The sequence below is a fragment of the Haemaphysalis longicornis genome, unplaced genomic scaffold (genome assembly GCF_048455015.1).
Source record: "Haemaphysalis longicornis isolate Haplotype H1 unplaced genomic scaffold, Haemaphysalis longicornis Haplotype H1 scaffold_109, whole genome shotgun sequence".
In the NCBI taxonomy this organism is placed as follows: Eukaryota; Metazoa; Arthropoda; class Arachnida; order Ixodida; family Ixodidae; genus Haemaphysalis; species Haemaphysalis longicornis.
Window position 1 is genome coordinate 645,081 of NW_027526213.1, and position 22,754 is coordinate 667,834.

The following is a 22,754-nucleotide window of genomic DNA, read 5'->3' on the forward strand; positions in this document are numbered from 1 at the left end:
ATAGGTTTTGGATGAGGGGAACAACGTAGAACTAAAAAGTGATTCCTGGTCATAATAATGACACAGACATAGTGGATAATAGATTGCGTAAATTTTTTCTGATGCCGCTGGGGTTTGTGCGGTATCGAATTTAAGGTCTCGATGAGAGTAATCACGTCGGCGAAAAAAAAATTTTAGGTTATATTCATGCCAATCATTGTGATTCATCGAGTGCTCTAAAATTTAGTGATGGCACTAGGGCGTGGGGGGTGTAAAATTAAATGTCTGGATAAAGGGAATCATGTGAGATAAATTAAAAGTGCATCCCTTTGATGAGTACTAGTTAGGAGTAGTTATTCGACGCAAACTCACTGCAGATGCAAAAATAGCCGCACAAAAGGAATTGTGGTGTCTAACGAAAAGTTTCGCAGGCGCACATTTGGCCAAGGAAATGACCACTTCATAAACTCCTGATGTCCAGTCATTGCTGAAGCAAAAGCATCGAAATGTGTCGAAAGCTGTGGAATCATGGTTTCAATCTACGGAAACAGACGCAGCTAAAGAAAACGCATGCCACTGAAAAATGGTGGGTTTCACTTTGAAGACGGCAATTTTCAATTACCTTCATCTTGTTCCTCACAAGCAACAATCGCTCTTGTGTCTCCTGACAAGACCATCTTTAAAACGTGGTTACGTCAGCACACTGCCACTGGCAATGTGTGAGCAAAAGCACCCGTAGCCTCCAAAAACAATGCTGGTGTACAACGGCGGGGTTAAGGTGGCGATAGAGATGATGCAAACTTCCCTCAAAGGTCGCGAAGGGTCAATTTCCCTAGACACTCATTCTACTGCTTATTCAACCTCGGCAAGATGACTTGTATAATTTGTTGTTTCTAGCGTCCATCAGCTTGAGTTACTGTGGTTAACTTCACTGTATTTTACCGTTTTCTGATCAAAACTTCCAGTTGGCAAATGCGCGCCATTCGGTGTTTTCTGTTCCGTGTCTTTTTGTTTTGTCCGTAACTGCGCCCGATGGTGAACCAAATAGCTTAGCAATTCACTTGCTGGTGTGTTTTTCACTGGACCATTGTCGGTTGCGTGAATAAATAACTGGCTGCAATATGAAGGGCTCTGTATTACTCACGGAGCATCCCCATTCAGCCACTGTTTGGGTCGTTTATTTTACATTGGTGACTTTAGGTTGATCTGCGATCTTTTAGTACTTTGCGTCACAACTACGTATAGTATTTAAATGGCCCTGTGCATCAAATTGTCACAAGGTGTGACTTGAGAAAACACAACATTAAAGGGAATGAAAGCCCAACGCTTTGAACACGGGCCGCGGTATTGTGTTCCTCATCCATTATTTCTGCAAGTATCTCTCGAAAGGGCAATATTCGGAAGCACGAAAAGTTTACCAACGACACTATCGCGTTTGGACTTTTTCGTTCGTGTTGAATTTTGTGCTAATGGGGTGATGTCACCCGAATAAGCGGTATTCTACTGCCGGATCCTGCCCTGGTACTTATGTGGATATCACATTGCTGAATAGGATTCATGCAAAATCATTTTTCCGTAAATAACAGACAGTACCAACGAGGCAGTGTCTTCTATCTCCACAGGAATGCGGAATTTGCAAAGCGAAAAATTATTTGATATAGTACTGTACATGAGAAGTACTCGTGAAACGAGAAACACAGGTAATAAAATATTCAGACAAAAAAAGCCCCCCCCCCCCCCTAAGTGCCCTAAAATACCCCTAAAGTATACCAATTTTTCGCCACTGATCGGCACGTCTGGCTCGAAAGAACTCTAGATGAAGAGGAGCCCCGTGTGAGTGTACCTGTACTACTCCGCACTTTTATAAAATTCTATAAATTTTCAGCTCCATCAGCTTGATGTGTCCATGAATATTAAGAGCATTAGCATGAAGGAAGGATGGGAAAAATTAAAAGAAGCGATGCTTTGCCTGCGCTTTATTTTGGGAATAGTTCGGGGTATTTGTTTTATGGTGTGGAGGAAAAGGGAAGGAAACCCGCTAAATGCCTCTTGTGGCCCCAGCCACGCAATGAGTTACGGTCAACTTGCCGTCTCCTAACACCGTGTGCCATTAAATTTTTTAAAGACAACCTCTCCTACTGAAACATTTCTTGGCCTCTTTAAATGTGAAAATAGATAGTTTAATTTGGTTCTTTCTTTTATAGACGACTAATTAGGCGGTGTGGCACCTCTTAGGTATAAACACATATGCAAATTAAAGGCAACATTGGCCTGCGGACCAGAGAGCACGCGTAAGTTGCGACCAGCCAGAGCAGTGTTCTATGGCGCGTGGCCAGTCTCGCGTGTCAACGCCACTTGCCGCGGATGCTGAAGATGCGTCTGATGGTGATTTTAGCGGGTGCTTGCAGTTGACAAAGAAGTAGCGGCTGCAAATCTAATCTGACATAGCATGTTGTTACAATTAACTCTGACCAATACTTCATGCATAGCCTGCATTATTTCAAGCGGTACAGCCTATACACATGAAACAAGCAACGAGGGATCATGTAAACGGTTTATAACTTGATTATCATGTTTTTGCGTCCGCGTATAGGGTTTTTGTTGCCCTGATACACGTTAGTAGAATCTCTTGCTTTACCAGTTTCTTGTGGCATACAGTGCATTTAAAGCTACGTTAATATAGCAAATATATGCGATCTAAATTACTTAGGCACTCTGTGACCGTTAGAAACGCGAACAGTGTATGTTCCGCGGCTGTGGGGCAGTGCTTAGGGCTTTGTGCTGCTGAACCCAAGCTGGCGGTTTAATTACGAAAGGGGTGCATGATTGCTTTTCTGATGGAGGCGAACAGCGAAACGTGCATATGTCGATATATCAGTGCACGTTAAACATACTCATGGGGCCAAATTTTGTACATAGCTTTTCACTACGAAGCGTTTCATTGCTCAGTGCTTGGTTCCTCACGTTCAAACCTAAAGTCTCAGTTTGACATACTTTTTTGGCATACGTAGCAGTAGAAACTTTGATCAACAAGGGCTGCTATGCAGATGTGTGTATTCCGGCACACATCTACAGCTGGCATACGTTTTGAGCTTGAGTTAGGCTGGCGCTTCGCTGCGTAGATGTGTGGTGCTCCCTTGTCAATAGCTATCACTTGGGAGTATAGCATATGTAGTAAACACATGCGCACACCATCTGTACCACTCAGAATAGCCTAAGTAAAATTTCTAAGAAACATCCCAACGTCTGTTGTTCATGACATTGGTGCTTTTTTCCCGCGTGATATCTTCTAATTTTGCAGTTGATTGATATTTGATAACGTGGAGCCATTTGTATGACTTTTAGTAACGCAGCATAAAAGCATTAAGAGGCGGTAGATCAGCCTAAAACCTACCGTGCAACATCAGTGGCACATCCTCCCCCTGCATCGGGCGCACAGAGTCGAAGGTGAAAGCAATTCATGATCAATCCAGCCGTCCAGAGACGTAACTTACGCCTTATGAAGTGCAAAATATGAAAGCACATTAGTTGCTAAGCTCTTTCAAAGAAACGCACACTTTGCGAACGTCGAGAGCCGCATTGTGTCGAACTCACCACGCTTTAAAGATGGCGTGTCAACAGTATATGAGCGTAATTAAATGTCTGGGGTACCTGAGAAAAGTTTCTTGCCTAACTGGTAATTATTCAATGCTATGCTTTCCAATGGTTGCATCCGATCCTACTCTTCACCGGGGAAGTTATTCTGATACCTCACATGCCCTAGCAGCAACATTTTGAATTTCTCCCGATCTATGGCTAACCACAACTACCACATGACTTTACCGGGAAGCGTGTTTTCTTTACACACATCATCTGTCTCATCGAAACCTTTAATGTGCTATCCCACACGCCCATGTAGCCTCATTTCGAACTTTACCTAAATGTATGACCAACAATGACTCTGTCATTATTGTAACCAGGAAGCGCTTTTTTTATTTGTCCAACATGATGCTCCTCACGGAGACCAATTATTTGATACCCCATCCCTACACAAGCCGCATCACTTTGAATTTCTAACCAATTTATGAATAACCTCTCGTACTAATATTCAGGGAGCATTTTATATTTTCCCCACGTGATTCCCTTATTGAGAGATTTATTTTTATACACAACCCTCCCTAGTGGCGTAATTTTGAATGTTGACCCCATCTATGACTCCCTATGACGGTCTGATGGCTGTAACCAGGAAGCATTTCTGCCCTAGCGAACACAGTCTAAAGTTTTAGCCAATATATAGCAGCCGCTGTGCTATATATTGGCTATATAGCCAATATAGCCAATATATAGCACTCGCTGGATAGCACCCGCTGTGCTATCAAGCGTTGTCTCCTGGTTCTTGCGTCGACCCCCTTACCTATATCTCCAGCGTGGCAGCCGCACCTGCACAAACGACACTTATAGCCCACGTCGTCCCGGACGTCTTAGTAAAGACACAGACAGGAGCACTGTGACTCTTCTGAGCAAGACCTCCTTATCCGCATTACTATCGCCACACATGCGGTACATCCGATTGACGTGCACGCGAAGCAGGAACCGTGTCAGCTCGCAGACGCTGAGTGGCCACAAAAAGACGCCCAGCAGCTAGATGCGCCAGAACGTCTGACGGGTGCGGCTAGTCGGAACCTGGAAGACCTTCCTCGTCCACCAACCGAACAACCTCTTTTGTCGCCCGTTGCTTCGCTGAACTACGTCGCAGGATCTGCTCCGAACACTGAAGTTCTTAAATACTTAAACGTCGTGAACCTTGCGGCCGACTCGTCGTCCCGCGTCGAGCAGCCCGTTTCACGGCAGCGCTGGAGTTACAAACTTAGCGGAGACCACTTTTTAACATATATCACCGACAACTGTCCCTTCAAATGTGCAGGGCATTCACCGCCCGGGTGCATACGTCGTGTTCTTTCACAAATGGTAAGAAGCGTCTTTTGAATGAGCCACCACGACTGTCGATGACACCCATTTCACCCACACCTAAACTAACATGGCGCCAGCTGCTACAATTACGGCGGACATTTCATGCTGCACTTAATGACCAAGCTGGCTGAATAACTGAGCCGCTCAACACTTGCAAACCATAACCACTCGTTTCCTTCGATGACGCTGCACCTCGACACTGCACTCCAGCTTGGTCACGCAGACACCTCAATTGTTTCTGGACACCCCTCGCAACTACTGCTCTGGAAGAAGTTCACAGCTATCATAAACCTCTGCGCCACTCCTAGCCAAGCCCACCTGAGGCCAACCTACGCTCCGGAGGCCCTCAATGAATTGACCAAGACTACTCCCAAAATTCCACGCGATTTCACCTGGAACGTCTTACGTTCTTCAACGTGAAGTTATCTAGCCAATTAATGATAGATAGCTCTAAGCCTTCACCGCCCATTTTTGCCCTAACGTGCTCGGCGCTAGGGGAGCTTTGCAGTCGCATCATAATGATCCCTATTGAGTGCCACTTTAAGCATAATCCTCAGTCTTCCACGATCAACATTAGCGGTGCGTGGCGTACAGCATCAGCAGTGCCACGCGCCATCACAAAGAGGTAGTAATACTAGTAAAGTCCTTTGCTGGGAAGGGAAGACCTGTTGGCCAGAGGGGGGAAATGGGAATAGCGGGGAGGGAGGAATAACAAGTCTTGAATCTTCAAGAGTCGTGCAGGCAGCTTACAATTGAGGATCTCATTGTCCAGTTTGAGGAACCAAGTGGGTTATAGGCCCCGGCTCACACTACTCGAGCCAGATCGCTCTCAAGGGAAAAAGTGCCTAGCACGGTGGGGAATCGGGGCTCATGGTATGAGGGATTATCTGGTAATGAACCATTTGTGTGTGCACTTCTGAGAATATATCGATGGTCTGAGAATGCAGTGCGGTGCCAGATTAAGTGGTTTAGGTGCGCGATAGAAGTCGCTGAAAAGTGCGGACAACGTGGAGGTGGTGACTTCCCAGGGTGAATCCATTTGGATATGAGGTGAGGAGTGAGAGCAGCGTTCGCAAGAGACTTAATAATGAAAATTAAGCTGGGCGTTCTAGAGAAGGGATGCCGTTTAGGTAGCCAAGCGTAGTTCTTGATGCTAGCGGCATCGGCACGTGTGGCGAGCATGGGCCAGTTGCAGGCAAAAGAAGGAGAACGAGACACCAGCAGGCGATTGGTCATTCAGTGGATGGATTCGCGGAGTGCAAGGTCTGGTTGCCATGTCCCCGCATCATGCGTCCTTGCATTCATTCCAGGCGAGTTTAGGTGCCGTTCTGAGCGTGTATGTTGACCATCTTGTGAGTCTGGTGGACCATAGGATGATCTGTGAAAGCCTTGTTGACTCGTCGGTAGCAGTTTTAGAATCGGTGAGGATAGGAATGCGGGCAGCGAGTGGAGCAGAGACGGTGTAGGCAAAATGGTCCAGTAAATGGCGAATGTCAGGCAGTTCGGCTTCGTGGGATGCGGATAGAGTATGTTTCGTAATGTAATAGTCAAGTTTGGGTCGAGCTGGACAATGCCACGCGACGCTCACTCGGTGTAGGTCCAGGATGGAATCGGTAAAGATGTCAATTTGATCGGGGAGCTTCGTGTCCAAGGTGCGATGAAGGGGTTTTGGGCGTGGAAACAGGTCGCTGATGTGGCGACGTCAGAAGAGGCCTTTTTCCGGAGGTTTCAGGTGGTGCCTGCCTCAGTGGTGGCAGCAACATTGTTCAGGCATCCCAAGCAGCGAGCGTCGCTAACTGACACGTAAGAGATCGGCGTTGTTCGTGTTGGAGGGCAGGTTCATAAATCAGGGCTTCCACAGGAGGTGAAGGAGGCGCCTTTTCGAGGGCATCGAAACGGTTATAACACGGCAATCCAGTTATTATTCGGCGCGTGGCCCTGTTCACTGCTGATGATTGCTTCTTGTGAATGTGTGAACGGGTATATAGAGGGGCGCCGTAGAGAAGGTGGCTACCCTAAAGCCACTGATCATACTAGGGTGATGGAAGCTGCTTGTTGGTCCCCTCCGTACTTATTTGACATTCTAGAGTTTATAGGAAGCATTGGCTTCCAGGTTCCTCGTCGTTCCTTTATCCAGCACTGTGCGCTGTTGTGACTGGCCAAAGGCATACCCTGCAGGCTAAGGTTGCCGCACATAGACCTAATTGGTGTGTGAGATAGATAGATGGTGTGGTGCATATGAGGAGGTATCTTATGCCATCCGTGCACCACCAAGAACTTTTTTTCAGGACCCAGGTCTAGCCCTAACGTCGGAAGAAAACGATTGCGTGCCTCGGCGGTCGCACGTCATCGCCCCTCTCGGGTGTGAGAGGACCTCCGCACCAGCAATAAATGTCCTGTCACGGCCCAGCCTACGGGCCAGTACCCCGCTCTACTGATACCGCGGTTGCTTTCCACACAGCCATTTTGAGTTTTAACCCAATTTATGACTAGTTATGACTCTCTCACGAGTAAGAAAAAAGCATTTTTTATTTATCTGATGCGATTCTCCTCATCGAGACTCTATTATGATACCCCTCACGCCCTAGCGGTATCAATTTGAATTTGCAATCAATTTATTACTCACCATGACTATCTCATGATGTTGTCATTATTCGGGGTAAACAGGTGTCGCCTGAGCGTTTTATGGGGCACCTCATTTGCGATTCTGCCGCGACTTCAACGTCGGCATTGAGTTAGCCAGAGTTAAGCACTTCAAAATAGTACTGATCTGCAGAGTGACCTAATTTGCCCCACATTATTCCCCCCACCGAGACCTATAATACGGTGTCCAAGTAACCCGAACTAAAGCAAATGGAACCATGACTATTTTGTAATGGGGTATTTATTTAAGGTATAGCATACTGGGAACAGCGCAAAGGGACGAGGACGAGGCGTAGACGGGACACAGCGCAGAATAACAACAGATGTTTATTGCACAAAATTACCTAAACACAGAAGTCTGTCGCAACCAATGGAAAGAGGGAAGATGAAAGAAACACAAAATTTCAAGCCATCAGTGCAGCTCACGTGCTGTCACCAGACAAAAAGGCAATTTATTTGTCGGTTAACAACACCGAAGGGTAGCTGACACACTTGTCTTTGTTAGAATATATCTCGTACGCTTCAGCGATCTCGCGTGCCATTTGGTTGTTACCTTTATAAATATGGAGCATTTTAAGATTGTGGTTGTTATGCTGACCTCAAAAAATGCTCCATACTTTATAAAGGTAACAATCAAATGACACGGGAAATCGTTGAAGCGTACGAGATATATTCTAACAAAGACAAGTGTGTCCGCTACCCTTCGGTGTTGTTAACCCGACAAAAAAATTGCCTTTTTATCTGGTGACAGCACGTAAGCATCAGTGATGGCTTGAAATTTTCTGTGTTTCTTTCATCTTCCCTCTTTCCATTTGTTGTGACAGAATTCTGTATTTAAGTAATTTTGTGCAATAAACATCTGTTGTTAGTCTGCGCTTTCTCCCGTCTACGCCTCGTCCTCGTCCCTTTGCGCTGTCTCGAGAAAGAGGTATTTATCTGGGCTAAACGCGTGCCTTCGGGACGTATCATGTGATGTCTAATTTACGAATGTGCGATCATTCGAGCCTACACAGTTTCCGTGCAGGCGCAAAAAACACGCCGCTAACAATTGCTGACACCATCAATCGGCAGTCGAGAACTTCAATCGCACCCCGAAAGGGCAGCGATCTGGAGCTAGTGTTGTTCAGCAGGCTCGAGGTTCTGGCCCATATTTAGGCTGCACGAAGACTATTAGGATGCCTTGCTTAAGACGCCGTGACCTGTGCTTTCGTGGGCATTGCTTCCCTTGTGCTTCGCTTGAACTTTAGTGAAATTCGAAAACATTTTACAGCGAAGGTGTACACGTCTAATCCTCCAGGTCGTCGTGGTCGTGTTGAAGCTTTACTCGGGGCGTTGTTATCTCCGATAAAGGCACCCATAGTAACGTAAGCACTATGGGCGGCTCTTTGTTCATTGGTTCTGTCGGGAACGCGTCAGAGAGACGAGCCGAGACACGTCTGAACGCTACGCCGTGCATCGAAAAACTGGGGCCCAGTTTAATTCCATGCTCGTGGCGTTCATGGCTGCTTGCGTACCGGCGGCGCGTGGCCCACACTCATCGCTTCTCGCTCAGCCCCAGCGCCATCTCTCTTGCAGCACCCGGCTGCAGCCCCGCCACATAGCCCCCTACCCTTGAGACGGAGTCTGGAGGAGGAGTACTTGTGAAAAACGGCACAGCAAAACGTACATTCTTTGCGTTGCGAGATTCACGGGTGATGATGTTCAGGGTGGAAAGGTAAGGTAAGCTCCCTGTGCTTGCGAAGTTCGTCGGAGCTGGGACACAAGGGGATGATATCGAAACAGTATTCATATCCTTCATCAATCGCATGTGAAAGACATCATTGTTTATACTTCCAGGACGCGCTCGACTATACCTGGGTTCACACGCTTGCACAGGTAGACCATACCCTCTATGTAGTTTGTGAAGGCCTCTCCAGAATGCTGAGCTTGGATGCGGAGACATTGCTCAGCGGAAAGCTTCCGCACTTTGGGGAAGCTGTCCACATACCCCTCCACAAGGCTGCTCTTGAAGAGATACCAGGTGATAATGTCAACCTGGAGTTCTGGAACCACAGGTTCGCGACGCCAGACAAGTAAAAACTACTTTCATTGCGATTTACGCAATCATCAAAAAGCTTATGCCTGCTTACTCGCTCGTTGGACGACGCTAAATTGCCGATACCGTTTTTGTCCTTGCCGTTGAAGATGGTGGGGTCTCGCTGGCGCAGTGAACGATGAGAAATGATGTTCGGAGTGAATGATGGCGCCATGTCTCGATCGTTGTCACATTTTATTGCTGCATCGTTGATTGTAGCCGCTTGATGCGCAACTTCAGGATCCAAAGTGTGGTATCAGGAGCCTTGGCGACATCCAACCAACTTAAGGGGGGTATATAGGACCGCTGAGTAGCCGTCGTGGCGGAGACGAAGCCAGGGATTGCGAGTGCAAAGCGAGGTATGCGATACAATGTGCTCGTGGTACTGTGCTGCCTCTTCCCCATAAACTTCGTGCTTTAACATATCGTGCTTGAACACATTAACGGATTCGCGCTCTAGCTAGCGGCCAACCTAGTCACCCAATTGCTGTTCATAATCTCCTGTACAAATTAAGCTAGTACGACTACACACACATATACACACGCCGATGCATAACACATATTTCTGTACGCATATACCAACCACTTCCTGTTTTATCTTCTGCTATACGGAGAAAATAGAGATAGGTACGTCTACATCATGAAAGAATCCAGGGGTCACGTTGATCGCTATCAAAGGCCCTCTTAACCACTTTTCGATAGCTTCCTTTCCAAGCAGAGCTGTTTAGGCGTGAGCTGGGTCCGGTGTCGTTACCAAAAAGATTAAAAAAATCGGCGGCACCTGTAAAAGGTGCACCACCTCAGATAGTCCATCGCAACAGTGAAGCCGTCTTTCTCGCTTGCTCAAGTTGATCAACGAGGGCCGTATGTCTATGCTCACCCCTTAATATAACATTTTAAAGATTAAAGTCTCACATGAACTACTCAACCGCAGAACAAATTGCCGCAACTTGCACCATCGTTTTACTGCTGGAGACAAATCGGCTTTGGGCTCGACCTAGCTTGAACTCCGCTGTCAGTATGGGGAACCGTCCCGAACGGCCTAAAAAATTCCGGCTGAACCTGGCCTCACCTCTAAACACCTATAGCCTACCCTAGAAAGAACATTAAAAAACCAAACAAACTTGGCAAAGTGCAGCAAAACAGCAAAACCTAAAAAATGTAGGGCGATCCTCAGCCGCACTGTTTCTCCAGCCTTGCACCATGTGTGCAACCTGGGCCACTTTTTGTTTGCCAGGGACAAACGCGGTTGTATTAAGTTTTGTGCAGACGTCGAAATGGTTTGCGTTGCTAAACTTACAACGCCTATCCTTAGCGTATCTAGAAACCAATGTTAGGAACTATATGGGGTGAATTTTGAGTTTGCTTAGCAGCCGTTTCTTCACCACTGTCTCCATACTAAGAATGAAAACCACATGATTTGCGAACATTACTTTGAACTGTAACCTTTTCTGCTTTGAGGAGGGAGATTGTATTCAGTAAATGAATGACGAAAACACATTATTACAAAATAATAGTACCTAGGAGATTTTGTACACTTGTGGACAAACTTACCATTTATAAAGTTGACACTACGTCGTCAGGAAAAACCCAGAAGTGAGTCGTTGTATGGTACAAAACGTTTTCAGCACCGTAGCCATTCTAAGACGGAAGCTACACATGTCTACAGTATGCTGCCTAACAGAACCCATTCGAGTGAAACAGCTGCTTCAAGTTGTCGGTATTGACTTAAAATACATATCTGAAACTTCGCGCATGTTTACAAGTACGCAAAAGATATTTACAGCTATGTGAAAACTGCTGCGTTCTTCTCTCTTTCAGTGCGACCCTAATCTAACGTATGGCGACACATGTGTGACTAAACACCCCAAGTGCAAATGCGTCGCAGGCAACGGCCTCCTGTACCCAGGAAAATGTGTTCACCAAGATTTAGAGAAAAAACAGAAGAGAGGGTGAATGTATCAATAAACCTCATGGCCTTTGACGGCAAGTCCTTGAATTTCTGAGATTCATTCTGTACTTTCTACCCCATTGGCCCTACTGCTTGAAATATGTGGACAGCTGCGCACTAAGCTTTCCAATGATGTGTTTCCAAGGGTGATTGGATGAGTGCTAACTATAAACAATGGTTCCGGTGTTATTATTGTCAGAACACTGTTTGTTGCACGTCAGTTCTTTTGATTGCTCCACTGAAAAATGTCTCTGTCATGTGTCACAGCGAATGTGTCACTTCAATTACCCGGGAAACCGGATGCAGAAAAACCAGATGTTTAATATGTAACCACAGTAATGCGCGCAACTCCACACATCACACCGCTCTTCACTGCAGCAGTCTAAAACGTCCTGGGCGCAATCACATTACACAGTTAGCTTCCACTCACTTTCCTATTGATGTCCGGTCCTGGTTGTAGCTGTAATCAGTAGGGTGCGGTAGTCAATGATCACTTGAGAGGCTTGCAATACACGCTGCCGGAGCCCAGGGTGTGTAGCCTCGAGTGCTGTGCGGACCGTGTCTCGGTTGCGCAGCCCCAGCATTCAGGCCAGGTAGCCCTGCTGGTGGTAGTATCTGAAGGCGCCAAGGGTGCGTTGTTGCGCTCAGGATCGTTGTCACGCTCACGAGGCCGGCTGGGCGCCTTTCCAGGTTCGCCGCCCAGAGTTTCCGTGCGGGCGTAACCATTCCTCGCTCTCCTCGCTCCACGCTCCTCCCTGCTTCTTCTTCCTCTTCTTCCATTGCCCTCCTTGAGGGGGTTGCACATGACCTTCTCCATATTCTTCGCGTCTGTTCAACCTGAAAATAATTGAAACAGCCAAGAAATTAGAAGAAAAAGAACACATCGCCCAATCAATCTACGTAGATGACATCACCATCTGGACGAAAAGCGGAACCCTCTCAGAAAAACTACTGATCCTACAAGAAACAATCAAGGAACTACAAGAGCCAATACGAAAAAATGGCCTAAAATATGCCCTGGAAAAAACTGAACTCATTAGCATAAGACCCTCCGAAAAGGAAATTCCCCCTGGTACTAGTAATTACAACCAAACCATTCTCCTCAAGCCGACGATAAGAATATTAGGCATGCACATACAAAACGACAAGGCCACCACCACCTTGGACAAGCTAAAGAAAATAACACAACAATTGGCTAGAGTCATCCGAAGAATCACAACAACAAGAAAAGGCATGAGAGAAGAGGACACTCTCAAGATGGGGCAAGCATATTTCATGAAAAGAATTACGTACAGCTTACCGTACCACTGCATCGACGCAAATCAACATGAGAGGGTCGATGCACCTATCAGAACTGCCTACAAGGCAGCTCTCGGTCTTTTCATATACACCTCAAATGCGAACTTCTACAAGTTGGGAATGTGCAAAACCTTTCGGGAGGTCACAGAGACTCTCCTAGAAGCCCAGACAGAACGACTACTGAAAACAAAGACATGTAGAGAAATACCAAGAAGAGCCTGGTGCTCAGTGGACTCAGAGTACATACAGAGAACGACAGCACTTTCTCCTCAACAAAGAGTCAGCCTCAAAACTCCACCTATTCCCCCAAAAAATGAATCCTACAAACAACAAAGGAAGAAGACTAGCAAGAACAAGATACATTAGGAAGACCTACGGCCAAGACCCGGATGCAGTCTACACCAACGCGGGACTAACAGCCGTGGTAACGACTCAGAGGTGGTAGTCAACTGCGACGGGAAAACTCTAGACTTCCTAATGAGCAACAAACAGGACATACAAGAAGCCGAAACAACCGCCATCCTGATGGCCATAAGATGGGGCGAGTACAAAAAAAATCTCACCAGAATTACTGACTCCACTAGAACAATTAAAAACCTAATTTACGGAATAATTCTTAAAAGAGCAAAGAATACAATGCCTCTCACACCGAAAGGCAAACACAAAATAATATGGACCCCCGCCCATCAGGAACTGGAACGAAACCAAAAAGCGGACTTCCTCGCGAGGGAAATCATGAACCGCGAGGAGTCCGAGCATTCATACTCAATTCGTCCATGCTGTGCGGCAACCGACCGACTCCGGTTTTGCCGACTAACCAGAAAAACAATGCCGAGATGTCATCTCCTATTAGACGCCGAGGAACTCAGCAATCGTAGAAAAATTCAGACCAATACCTACCCACATAAGTCGAGATTAGCACATATGCTTCTGGATAAGTATAACGAAGAATTCCTTAAATGCTATCAGAAGGCAGACCTCTTCCACACTATATGAAACTGCCCGACCATTAGGCAACAGAACAACTACAACACACCAATAGAGTCCTGGGAAGCGGCACTGACCAGCTCGAACCTCTCCAGTCAACGAGAACTGCTGGAAAGAACCAAGCTAGGGGCTTTCGCCACTGGAGTCCTGAAAATAGGATTCCAACCTTAACTCCATCCCCTCCCCTTCTACATTTGTAGTGAATAGCGTTTACCAACACTACGACCACCACGTCTCCTTTTTCCTCCTCTTTTTCTACTAGTAATCTTCTGAAAGTTGGTCTCTTCGGGTTTGTGCTCACGGCATTATTACCTCCCTCCTTTAACCGTTTTTTCCTAAAAGATGGCTCTCACGCTGCATGGGAAATGTAAACTCAATGAATCCTGACAAAGCACTTCCTCTTCTCAGCACAAGGGGAGCAGTCTTCTCTCACAGATGCTGTCTTGCAGCCCCAGAAAGTCCAAGTACACTCTACTCTAACGTACAGAGTTCATCTACACAGTTCATTACCCAATTTAAAGTCGTAGTTCAATGTCCGTTGATAATAAACACGCAGATAGTTCAAGGTCCGCTGATAATTAACAACGTCCACGCTACATGTAACCCCTTCGATACAATAACAGCTACCAATTGAGAACACCTTTTCTTATGCAGCTACTCTACTCATAAACCCCGTGCCTACGTTCTCTCTTTCTTTTATGTACTCCACATGAAAGTCAATCTTGCAGAGCTAACGACCATCGCATTATTCAGCTGTTATTTAGTTTCGCTTTCTTCACATATTCCAGTGGCTGATCTTTCTGCACTTTGAAAGCTTTCCCATAACGGTATATGTGGGATCTTCTGATACCCCGTACATAGGCCAGACATTCCTTCTCAATGGGAGAGTAATTTCTCTCTGCTTGATTTAATCTCTCACTTGCAGGATAGACCGCATGAAACTTTTGATGTTTCTATTGCAAACTGCACCCAGAGCTTTGTCTGAGGCATCTGTTAGCACAATAAAAGGCTCTCTTAGGTTCGGCGCTAACAGCACCGGTGCCCATGCCATGCAGCTCTTGAGCTTATCGAATGCTTCTGCACACTCTGTTGTCCATTTAATGGTATTGCTCGACCCCTTTCTCGTGAGTTCCACCAGGGGATCAGCTGTACTAGCGTAATTGGGAATGAACTCGCGGTAAAATCCAGTCAGTCCCGGAAATGACTGCCCCTCCTTCTTCGTCCTCTGTGGATTCGCTGCTTCTAGCTTGTGCAGGACAACTTCCTTGATCCACACGGTCCCTATTCCAAATTCCTGTCCGAGAAACGTCCCGGCTTGGTAACCAAATTCACATTTTGTGGGCCTAATTGTGAGATTTGCCTCTTGAGTTGTTGAAACAAAGCTTCAAATGTCTGGACGTGTTTTTTCCATGTGTCCGTGGCTATTAAAATGTCACCGATGTAGTGTTGCACGTTACGGAGACCTTGTAACGCCTTCCTCATTAGCTTTGTAAAAGAAGCAGCGTCTGTTTTAAGTCCAAATGTCATAAACGTGAAGTGAAAAAGTCCCAACGAGCAGGAGAAAGCTGTCTTTTCTTTCGACTCTTTTTTCATAGGGATTTGCAATATCCCTTGGTGAGGTCGAGCTTGGAAAAGTACTTCTTGTCTGCGACTTCACAGAAAACTACGTCTACTCAAGGTATTGGCTCAGCATCAGCGACCAAATTGTTGTTGAGGCCTCGAAAATCTGCACACACTCTCGTCGACCCATCCGTATTCTTCACTGCCACGAGAGGGGCATTATATGCCGAATCAGACCGTTCAATTATTTTTTTGGTGAATATTGATTTCACCTCTCCTTCAATATCCTTTTGAACTGCTAGTGGTAATGGATATTGCCTTACTTGCACAGGCTTGTCCGAGGTCAGTTGCAGCTTGCATTTTTGCATGGTAGTCCTTCCGGGCCCATCCGACAACAAGTGACCATACTTCTGGAGCAGGGTTCGAAGTTCTAGTGCTTCGCTTTTCCTGAAGGAAGGGCATATTTTGACTTTTTCCACTCCCATAGTGTTTTTTGCTGAATATGAGAGTACTTCATGATCCCGATCTTCAGCTAGAACCATGCAAGCTGTACTTGGACTGTTGGGGGACGCCTCTCCTCGTACTTATTCAACATGTTCATGTGAAAATTTTTCCTCTTTCTGTTTACTAACAACTCGTAGTCCCATTTATTTCTCTTGCATGTAACCACGAATGGCGCTTTCTATTGCATGAGTAATTTATTGCTCTCGCTGGCAAGCAACACCAAGGCTTTGTCACCGGGGTTCAACTGTAGAGCTACTGCTTTGCGATCGTAGGCCTTTTTGTACTTCTCCCTTTCTTGGTCTATACTTCTGTGAGCGATACGGCATGTTTGTTGCAATTTCTCCCGTAGCTCCAACACATAGGTATACGTCGTTTTTCCCTCAGTCTCCAAACCCTCATTAACCCAGAGTGCCTTCAGGATGGCTAAGGGTCTTCTCACCGCTCTTTCATACAGCATCTCAAAAGGAGAGAATACCAAAGAGATTTGTGGCACTTCACGGTGGGCAAAAAGAGGGGCGGGGAGATACCGGTTCCAGTGCTTGGGGTTCTCTTGGCACATATTGTTAATCATGCTCGTCAAGGTGCGGTTAAACTTCTCTACCAACCCGTTAATTATGGGTTGCTAAGGTGTTGTCAACAATTGTCGCATCGACATTAGCCTGTTTATTTCCCCCATTAAGTCAGATATGAAGCTTGATCCTCGGTCACTCAAAATCTCCTTCGGTATACCGCACCTTGAAAACATCTCCGGCAGTGCCTCGGCAACTTCAATCGTGTCCGCAGTCTCGAGGGCCACCGCCTCCGGATAACGCATTGCCATGTTCACCAAGGTCAGTACATAATTATTGTCCTCAGACGAAGCCGGTGTTATTGGCCCGACAATATTTGCGGCTACTCTGGAGAACGGTGTCGCAATGGTAGACATAATTCCAAGAGGGGCTTTGCCTACTGTTCTCTTCGGAAAAGTCCCTTGGCAAACATCACAAGACTTGAAGTACCGCTTGGTGTCACTTTACACACCAGACCGAAACACCTCCTCAGCTATTCTCGCCTAAGTACGACTTCTCTCTTGATGACCCGCCATTATGCTGGCATGTGCAAATTCCAAGGTTGTCTGCCGTAGCCCTCGGGGTACCACCAGCGGTAGGACGTCTCGACCAGAGCTAAACTGGCACCTTCGGTAAAGAAGTCCGTCGCGTATTTGGAACTCGTACACGGTACTGTTTTGTCGCGATTCCGCTCCAACGTGTCGATAACAACCTAGCACTGACGGATCATTCTTCTGTTGCTTCGCTAACTCACTAGAGGTAACTTGTAACGGTCCGACAGTTGGAACTTTGAGTGTGGCTTTCTTAGTTTCTACCCTTGTCGAACGTTTAATGGCAGCTGTTTTTGCCTCGATGTTCGTCATCTCATACATTCATACGATCACACACCGCCTAAAAAAGTAGGCCATAACTATGGAGTGCAAGTGGCTATCACGGCCCGCAATAAGTTGCGTTCTGTATGTGGCAGGCTTGACAGAAAGATAGAGCAGGGAAGTCAGAAGAAAGGGGTTGGTTGTGGTGTCAACCACCAGAACCGGTATGTCGCATACGCAACGGGAGTTGTGTATGGTATTCCTTTGCCTTGTGGCCGAACCTATGTCGGGCAAACTGGCCGCTGTATCAACGTGCGTTTGAGGGAACATGAATTGTCATTGAAAGTCCCTGTATCATGACATCTTTCTTCGCATTGCGCTAAGTGCAGCCAATGCGCACCTAATTTTCCTGCCACTAACATTTTATTTAGGCACCGTAACCAAACAACCCGCGAAATCATGGAGGCATTCCACATAGCAGAACGAGGTGATAAGTGTGTAAGCCAAACTAGCGTGTGTCTCCATCAGAAAGAGATTGCGCATCTGCGTGTGCCTTGATTGTAACATGCGTACAACGTCTTGTGGTATCAACGTGACCTTTGCAAACTTGTTTCGCTCATGCGCAGTGTCTTTTTACTTTAGTGTTTGTGTTCAGTATTTATATTCACCCTTTCTGACAATAAAATTTAGTTGTTAGACCAACGGCTGTTCTCGTGATTTACTATCTTCGTCCTCGCCTGAATTAGCGCTGGTTTTATCCAAGAATGCCGATGCTCCCTTTGCGCGCTGCACTCTAATTTTGCTGTTCTCGTTCGGCTCTCTTCTGCTCCTCCTGGACTGCTCTATCTTACATTGCAAACGCCTCCTCCTTCGTCAGCCCTAGTGCCTCGGTAAGGGGTAGCAATTTTTTCTGGGTCCATATTCCACCTGGCTGAATCGACAATGACAATGAAAAATGATGGATCCTGGCAGGCTCGCCAAAAATTGTCACGTCAATTAGCCGGGGAAACCGGATGCTGAAAAACGAGATGTTTAATATGTAACGACAATAACGCGCGCGACTCAACACATCACGTCGTTCCTCACTGCAGTAGTGTAAATCATCCTGGGCGCAAGCACAATACACAGTTTGCTTCCGCTCACTTTCCAATTGATGTCCGTTCCTGGTTCTAGCTGTAATCGGTACGGTACGGTAGTCGATGACCACTTCAGGGGCTTGCAGGAGACGCTGCCGGGGCCAAAAATGCGTAGCCCCGGGTGCCCTGGGGACCTTGTCTCTGGTGCGCAACCCGAGCATTCAGGCCAGGTAGCCCCGGTGGTGGTCGTTTCTGAAGTCGCCATGGGTGCGTTGTTGCGCTCAGTATTGTTGTCGCGCTCAGGAGGACAGCTGGGCGCCCTTCCAGGTTCGGTGCCTAGAGCTTCCGCGCAGGCGTCACCATTCCTCGCGCTCTCCTCGCTCCACGCGCCTCCCTTCTTCTTCCCCTCCTTTCAGTCCCCTCCTTGAGGGCGTTGCCCAGGACATTCTCCATATTCTCCACGTCTCCTTTTTCCTCCTCTTCTACTGCTAGTCTTCTTCGGGAAGTTGGTCTCTTGTGGGGATTGCTCATGACAGACTGTTTTTGCAGCAATCAAGTGAAGAAATAAAGAAGCCAACAGCCCATTTACTGCAATGTATTCTGCAGTAATATTAATTCTTGAGTCAGCAATTGATGGAGCATGCCGGATAAAATTGCATAGGTGCTTTCTCTATTCCTTACTCTGTAAGAAGATGGAGAAATAGAGGAGCAGATATTCATTAAACCATGACCATTAACTCGACGAGAGCTCTCATACGTTTATACAAGTGGTCACAGAGACCGGGAGAGCCGCAAAGCATCTCCAGCACCTGTCTCAAGCGGTCTTCTTCACACGCAGCCGCCGGTACGCGCTTACAGTCCACTCTACAGGCGGTGCTGGCAGCAGAGAGGCAGGAATCACAATTAATGAAGGAAAAATGTTGGGCACTTCTACTATGAAGAACGGTGACGAGCGAACCTGTTGTGTTTTTTTTTTCTAAAATGAAGAAAGCATGCATATGTATCGTTAAATTTACTATCAAAACATCAAGACCTAACACATTTCGGGCACAATACACGTCAGCCCCAAGGAACTGCTCAACTGCCGATCAGGTGCACATTTATAATGGCCTTTATACGGTCACGGTGACTGTACATCATGCCCCGTACAGTAATGGCCAGTAAGTACAGCGCAGAGAACAATCGGTCATAACTCACTCGACTTGCCACTCGCGACGAGCGCACTAGGAACAACGATAGGCCATCTCTCCTGGCTTTGAAACTTATGCTGACGTACCTAGAAGGCTACACTGTTTTACACTGGCTCTGAAGAGGAAGCGTTTCTTTTGTCTGCTCAAAAGCACGCACCCACGGACGCATAAAATTAGTCGGGGCAGCCGCATATACCTTGTTTGTAAAAAAGATTACATTGGTTGCCAACGGAACGACAGGGAGGAAGCCAATGCCGCGCCAAAAGGACGATTAGCGGCACGTAACCGCTAGTTGGATTAGAGCCATAAGTAGTGTTTGCACAATTTATGGGTAACGTCAAAGAAACGCCATGGGGCGGAGTATTGAAGCCACACAGCTTGCGTTCAGGCGGTAACTCTGATTCGCGAGCGAGACGCATTAGATCCACAAGTTTCTTTAAAGAGATGCCAATATATCGTTACATATTTTTTGCACCTTCATGACTATGGTTGTTTTGCAAAGTAAGGGGAACAAATTCATGAGCGGGCCTCCTGCGATTTTAACTTCTCACCAGGTTTTAAACTTCCAGCAAGATGCCTGTTCTTTTAAATGTTGTCTACACGAACAAGCAATTTCACAAATTCGTGAGGTATATATCGCTCCCCGAAAAGGAAGCGGCGCGCTTTGCTAGCCGTTCGGAAGCATTCAGGTGACCGAATATGTGCCTGGGTGGGCTGGCAGAATGCCTCTAGGACAACAATACAGGTTGGTATTGCCAGAACGTTTCCGTTGCTAATCATTTTGCGTTGCTAATCACACCTGGCTGTCTTAAGCGTAAATACCGTGTTCCTTCGGGCGTTAGGCAGCGCCGAGCTGATTTATCGCTTGATTCAGAATTTCTAGCTAGCCTAGACTCTTATCTTGTTGAAAATACTCTGTATGTCCTTTTATGGTTCCAAAAGCAGAGTTTTTTATAAAATCGTGCAAACCTCTTTTTAACGAAGACGATGATTGAACGCCAAGCTTTTTCATGATGGATTCTTTGGTTGGCTAATCCCACACTGCGAGGCTTTGCTACTCCAGGGTATGCCCCACGTTTCTAGAATACACACAGCAACTCTCGGGCATGCACCCCGTATGCTTAACGTTGGGGTTTGGGGTGGGCGGCGCGCAGCGATACCTGCTGCTGGTCGTTCGCTTCGACAATATTAAAACGGAGCAAACGGATCGACGCCGGCTTGATACCGCGAGCAGGCCAGGTGCCATTCCAGCCACCGTAGTAGAAACCGTTTACTACAGCAAAATGCAACGGGAAGAGAGCAGTGGTGAAGCGTCCCTAGTCCAGGATTACTCTTGACCGGGACGGCTCAATGGCCCGAGAAAAAAAGTCCCTCTGGAGGGCCGGGTCCAGGCTGGTCAGCTCAGTCCCCCAATGCTCCGGGATGGGGTACGGGGGTGAGTTAGGGAAGTGGGGACAGGAGTATACTAGGTGGAATGTGGTTAGTGGGGCGTCGAAGTGTTGGCATTGACGGGGGTAGATAGTGAGGCGATCTGGTGGAGTATGACGTGATTGTAAAAGGTACCGGTCTTAAGGCGACGATAGATTATGGCTTGATGTTTATTTAGGGAGCGGGGTAACGGTGGTAGACCCGGCGGGTAAGAGTGTAGTGGGACAGAAGGGCACTGCACGTATTGTAACAGGAATTTTGACGTCGTCGTCGTTCGTGCGGGGTGATGGAATCACTTTACCATCAGTCCGGAATGCCCGGAAGTGCGGGGCTTGGGTGCCGGCGGGGGCTGATTCCTTCCCCCGGAAGGCCGGAGCGTCCGGGAGTCTGGAAGATCGTAATTTTGGTCTCGTCAGGTAGACGCTGTAGGAGGAGAATGGCCTGAGGTGAGCTAAACATGCCTGGTAGAGGCGGCATGCTTGCTGTGAGTCGAAGACTACAGTGATTTGAGGATGCTTGGCGTGGGTGCCGGCTGCGAATGCGATTGCCAGAGATTCTGCTGGCTGTATTTTGTTGGTGTGTGTGGTGGCAGCCGTGGAGCTTCGCCCGACGTGATTTAGGGTGACCAAAGTTGTGCGTCGAGTGCAGGAGTCATAGGCGGCGTCAGTATAACAGACCTCAGGGTCATCCGCTATCTTCTTTATGAGATAGCGGACCCACACTTCTTGACGGTCTCGGTTGAAGGTGGGATGCATATGGCGTGGTATGGGAGATACATTGATCCGGTGCTTCATTGTAGTTGGGAGACGTTGTGGTCGTTCTTGATTTGGCGGCGTAGGGTAGGCGAGCATGCGGCGAACAGTCACAGCGAACAGTGCGGCGAACAGTTTGTACCGAGCAGTCAAGACCGCATGTCTTTGCATAGTCGTGTAGGGTGTCGGCCGCTCTTTCAAGGGTCTCTTCCCTCCAACTCTCCGACTCAGCTCTTGACGTCCACACGGTGATGTCGTCCGCGTAGAAAGCGTGGTCAATGCCCTGTATGCCTTGGAGAAGGGCTGGGAGCGGGAGTAGCGCCAGGTTGAAATGCAGGGGTGATAGGACCAACCCTTGCCGGGTGCCCCTGCAGCGCTATCGGCCGCGATGTCTCTTCCCCGATCTTAATCTTTGCCGTTCTATTATTGAGAAAGTCGCGGACGTACTTGAACGTTTGCTCTCCGCACCCTGTGTCTCGCAGGTTACGGATGATGCTGTCTTGGGTTACGTGGTCAAAAGCTCCCTTGAGGTCGAGCGCCAGCATCGCCCTCGGGGTTTGGTTCTTGGCTTTTTTGATCACGAGTTCGTGTAGCTGCACTAGGACGTCTTGCGTGCTAAGGTGCCCCCAGAAACCGTACATGGTTAGTGGCATCTGGTGGATGGTGTCTAGGTGTTTCTGCAGTCTCTTAAATACCATGCGTTCGACCACCTTCCCCACGCATGATGTGAGAGAGATGAGTCGCATATTGTCGACGTGAGGTGGCTTCCCCGGCTTGGGAATGAAGCGCACCTCCGCTTCCTTCCATTCTTTCGGTAAGGAGCCCTTCTCCCACGCTGCGTTGGCGAGGTCCAGTAGCTCCACCCGACTCTTGTCGATCATGTCCCTTACAAACTTAGGTTGCTCTCGTCTATGGCCGCGATCAACTTCAGATCGGTAAAGGCCACGTCCATGTCTTCGTTGCTCGCCTCTTCGTACTCGAGTGACGGTTTGCCGCTCTTT

At 47.4% G+C, this 22,754-nt stretch overlaps 1 long non-coding RNA gene across 1 annotated transcript in view; it reads left to right on the plus strand.

Annotated features, from left to right (window-relative positions):
* Positions 1–11,619, plus strand: part of LOC144160581 (uncharacterized) — a 100,470-nt gene extending 88,851 nt beyond the window's left edge. Inside the window, exon 3 of the long non-coding RNA XR_013320395.1 lies at positions 11,468–11,619. This is a non-coding gene — a long non-coding RNA (uncharacterized LOC144160581). The remainder of the gene's footprint in view (positions 1–11,467) is intronic.
* The last annotated feature ends 11,135 nt before the right edge of the window (positions 11,620–22,754 follow it).